General features: G+C 33.2%; 1 pseudogene; it reads left to right on the top strand.

Moving 5' to 3' along the window:
* Window positions 1-584: 584 nt before the first annotated feature.
* Window positions 585-3,222, top strand: LOC149181064 (LOB domain-containing protein 23 pseudogene; annotated as a pseudogene).
* The last annotated feature ends 1,906 nt before the right edge of the window (window positions 3,223-5,128 follow it).

The following is a 5,128-nucleotide window of genomic DNA, read 5'->3' as shown; positions in this document are numbered from 1 at the left end:
GAACTCAAATTTGTAATTCTCATTTAAACCATCTGGCACTGAATACTGATGCCCCTAAAAACGCGGGGGAATTTTAACCTATTCCTGATGGATCGGTAAGTCGCAAGAGACAAAACAGAGATGAAGAAGTCAAAGGTAGTTCAGACAGAGGACATGGTTTTATAGTCAACTGCTTCAGCTGCTTCCCTCACTGGAAAGAACCAGACAATGCGTTGCGTCGTTTTATGTGACTTCACTTGTTGAATCTGCCTGCAATGTAATGAGAGTCCCCTAACTCTCCCCTCAATTCTTATAAATTCAGCTCTCACCTCCACCATGTCATCAGATAGCGCATACATCACCGTCTTGCTCCTCAGGATTTTGAGGTCCCTCGCCAGTGCTGGAATTGTGAATCTGAGCATTTGTCATTACTTCAAAAAGCGTAAGATCTGCAGATTTCTCTCATTTTCTTTCCCATCACCGTCTTTTTTTTCTATTTTTTTTCAGTACTTGGTGTCTCGCTGTTGCAGTCTCTCTTTTTTTTGCATTCTAATTGTTGCAGTCATGTTCATAATGGGCTACTGTGTGGTAACTTCATATTGCAGATGAGCACATTAAGAGGAGGACGACAGGGAACATCACCATGCGCAGCTTGCCGGCTGTTGAGAAGACGATGTACAGAGAGCTGTGTGCTGGCCCCTTACTTCCCACAAAATGATGTTCAGAAATTTGCAGATGCACATACAGTATTTGGAGCAAGCAATATCATAAAAATGCTAGAGGTAATGCTATACAAGATTATGTATAAGTCATCATATATTTGATTTGTGTGTTAATGACCCTAACTTTGTGTTTGGGATTGATTTGTGTGTTAATAACCATAACTTTGTGTTTGGGATGAATATTGAGTCTCAGACTGCACTGTAACTTCACAAAATTATTATCATTATATATATTATATAAATAAATATAGTAATATAGCTTATTGTATCATTTAATTTAGATGGTAAATTCAAGTTATAATGGGAGGTTCCAATAATAAAATCATAATTATAGTTATATTTCATTTTTTAATGAGTTGAGTGTATAATAATATCATATAATTTTTAAAGTGTTTATACTTAATTATATATATACAATATATATGTTTGGTTGGAGAAAGATGATGCAGAAAAAATATTTAAAGTTAGCAATACAGTTAAAAGTTATTATATTAAATTTCATCATATTATATGTTTGGGAGAATTGAATTAAGTGGAGATGACAATTTTTTTTTCCCACCCACTAACATAATCCTAAAATAAAATCATCCTATTTTTTCTTTTTCTCCAAGAATCCTATAAATTTTATAATAACAATCTTCCTCCACTATAAAATCTTCTTCTTCTCTTGAGCATGATGATAAATGAAATAATTTTTTCACTTTTTTCCATAAGTCTTGGAAAGTCTCCAATAACCATCATCCTCCTTAGAAGAGAAGAAATAACCATCTTCCTCTATTATAAAATCTTTTTTCATTTTCTTCCTGATACTCATAGAGCAATAACTATTTTACATTTTTCCACCAATCTTACAAATCTTTTAATAACCATCTTCCTCCCTAGGATAAAGAAATAACCATTTTCTCAATTATAAAATCTTCTCTAGCTCTTACTTATGACTCAAAGGAAATAAGTTTTCTACTCTTCTCTATTAATACTACAAAGTTTTTAATAACCATCTTCTACCCTAGCGTAGAAAAAATAACTATCTTTGTCCATTATAAAATCTTCTATGTTTCTCGAGAACATTTTTACTCTTTTCTATAAACTCTGGAAAGCCTCTAATAACTATCTTTTCCTCTCTTTGCCTCTAATAACTATCTTTTCCTCTCTTTCCTGCAAAGGCTTTTCAGAAAACATTTTTCTCACACATTTTAAAGGAGTAGAACCAAGTAAGAGATCTCTTGTCAAAGCAAGGTTGTGGTGGTAAGTAGTGTTTGATTAGTTTTTTTTGCTTTTGACATTGGTAACTTACAAAGCTTCGGAAGTATATTTTTTTAGTGCCCTGACATTGGTAGTTTTTATCATTTTCTAGATATAGGTAGTTTTTATCATTTTCTAGTGGCTTGATGTAGGTAGTTTTTATCGGTCTTTAGTTGTATATAGCTGATTTTTTTTTTAAAGCTACTGCGTGCTTTCCTGTGAGGATATTACTGATAGTTGCAGTAGGATCTGTCAAGGTTAGGTTGTTTTTATGAAGTTAGACAAAGACCCATAGTCTAATTTTTAAATTGATTTTTGACTAAATTGTATAGAGAACATTAAAAACAAAAATATAAAGATATGTAATTACTTTTTGACAATAAAAGTAAGTTGATCTTTCGAAAAGAAAAAAAAAATTGTGCTCTCGTCCATAAATTCTGTGAAACCTCTAATAACCCCGCTCTAATAACCTTCTTATGCAGTTGAGAAGAAATTACTGTCTTCCTCCACTACAAAATAGTTTCTCTTTCTCCAGCTAATAAAGAATATAAGTTTTTTACTCTTCTCTCTCTATTGATTTTTTTACTCTTCTATCTTCCTCTTGCTCATGCTCATAGACTAAATAACTTTGTTACTCTTTTCAATCCTTCAGAGCCTCTGATAACCAACTTCGTCTCTTGCATAGAAGAAATAATACTTTACCTCTTCTCCATAGAGTCTACAAAGCCTCTGGTAATTAACACTATTCTATTTTATTCCGGAGCTTTTCGATAGATTCTAGAAAGCCTCTAGTAAATAGAAATATTCTCTTTCACTCAGGTTTGCTGCAATTTATTCTGGTTTGCCGCAATCATGTTTCAATGCTGGTGCTGACATGACGATTTCGATTCAGGATCTGCCACTGGAAATGCGCACTGATGCAGTTAGCAGTATGGTATATGAAGCGAGCGCAAGGCTGAGAGACCCTGTGTATGGGTGCGCGGGAACAATCTGGCAGCTGCAGGAACATGTCTCTAAGCTGCAGTTAGAGAAGGCGATCTTGCAGGGGGAGCTTCTTCACATGAATTTGCATCAGGCGAATATCAACATAAGAGAAAACCTGCATAGTGTTGAGGGCGGGGATCAATCCATATCGGAGCCATTTTCTCACACTCTGAGCACTTTCCATGAAAGAGCCGTATCTTCATTCGATGAACTTCCCATTGGGTACCAACTTTCAGATGCTCGTGATAAAGATGATCAATCCCTACCGGAGCTGTGGGATCCTTCATGGCTCTAGTCGGCGTATCCTGTGTATATTTCGACTGTGAACTCCATGGAGTTATACGCGACGTTTAATTGCACCATAATGTGTTTTTTGCGTCCCTAATTCGCCGCCTAATTACACGTCCTTGAATGTCAAACTCTCGTAAATCTATGCATGAAAGTGATGTCGATTTCACGCTACGTATTGCTTCGGGTTTGCTCAATGGATAATAAAGGTCTCAATTTTTGTCTTCCCTCGATGTACTTCTTTATTTTCTCTTGCCCTAATTCGATTCCGATACCCTTCATTTGGCCCAGGATGGCATGGGGTGGGCAGAGTTTGAAGGGAGATTTTGGTGCAATTGAACAGTTGTAGTAATTTTATTATATTTTAATTATAAATGATTTTTTTTCCCAACCTGCCATGAGTATCATTTCAAAGAGTTAACATAGTAACTCTGTCTTGCCCCTAATACCAAAAGCATAGGGATACGAGCATGGTCATTGTATAAGTTGTGTCTTTCATGGTAGCATAGTTTATAAAACAACACATTGAAATAACATGGTAGCTAGTGCCTTATATCAACATAAATATTTTTAACTTTAGCTATTGTTGTTCTTTTATGTTATGTTGTTGGGCATGTTCATTTTTTAGAATAATGATGGAGTATTTTTTATAAATGTGAATAGATCAAAACGTTTTATAGGGAAATGAGAGTTTTGTTGGAGATGTTGAAAATTTAAAGTCTAAAAATATATATAAATTATATAATGTGAAATTTTTGTTATATGCTAGGTTGTTTATTTTATATGGTAGTTTGAAAGTTTTTTTTGCTTTATGATTTATGTACGGAAAGACTTGTTAAGTTAGTAGATATTAATGAGCTTGGAAATTTTAGTGTCTATGGTTTATGAGTGACTAACCAGGGTTAAAATTTCATTTTTTGAACTTTGGTTATAGTTGGTTCTTGGGGAGTTGTTAGTGCTTCCATATGAGTTTCTTTTCCATATCCTCAAATTCTCTTTTAGTTGTCTCATAGAATCTGTGTTGTAAGGACAAATTACTATACCAAGGGCACTTTTAAGAAAAAATTTTAGGACAAAAGAAATCTTTTGTCTTAAAAAGTCACTTTTTTTTTAGTTATTTTACATTAAAATTTAATATCAATTGAATTGTCTTAAATATAATCTTCAAGACAAAAAGAGTTTGAGACAAAAATATTTTAAGACAAAACTTTCTATTTAAGACAAAATTAATTTAGGACAAATATTTCGAGACAAAATTTTATATTTAAGACAAAAGTAGTTTGAGACAAAAACATTTTATGACAAAACTTTTTATTTAAGACAAAAAAAATTTAAGAAAAATTTATTTTAAGACAATACTTTATATTTAAGACAAAAACAGTTTGAGACGAAAATATTTTAAGACAAAACTTTAAATTTAAGACAATGACCACTTTAGATGAAACATATTTAAGACAATTAACAATTAATACAAAAACATATCAATTTAAGACATTATTATCTAACAACTGCAAAATTGACTCTGGCAATGCGCCCTAAGTCCGCCAGCTTGCAAGCTACTACTCTGTTGCGCCTATACCGGGTTTGCTATTTCACTTACCATTCACATTATCATATATAAAGACAACGAATTTTTGGGCTCTTCCTTTTGTGGTGGTAGCTGACTAAGAAGAACGCGAGAACTTTTACTAACAAGACTTCTCAGACATCAATTCCTCTTCTATCCCTTTGATATATGCCAATATGATTAGAGACAACTTCTCTATCACTGCGTTTGGAACTACTACATTGAGCGGGATTTAAAAAAAAAAAATTAAGACAAAAGAAATATTTTGTTTTCAAATTTTCAATACAGGGCACTAGTAAAAAAAGGTAAAGGTAAAGGATTAGGGGTCTGTCTTTATGTTGTTGCT

This window comes from Pinus tabuliformis, chromosome 3_2 (genome assembly GCF_031772625.1).
Source record: "Pinus tabuliformis cultivar Carrire ecotype Pingquan chromosome 3_2, CPIR1, whole genome shotgun sequence".
NCBI lineage: Eukaryota > Viridiplantae > Streptophyta > Pinopsida > Pinales > Pinaceae > Pinus > Pinus tabuliformis.
Note: the sequence above shows the minus strand (reverse complement) of the source record. Positions and strands in the feature narration are given on the sequence as shown.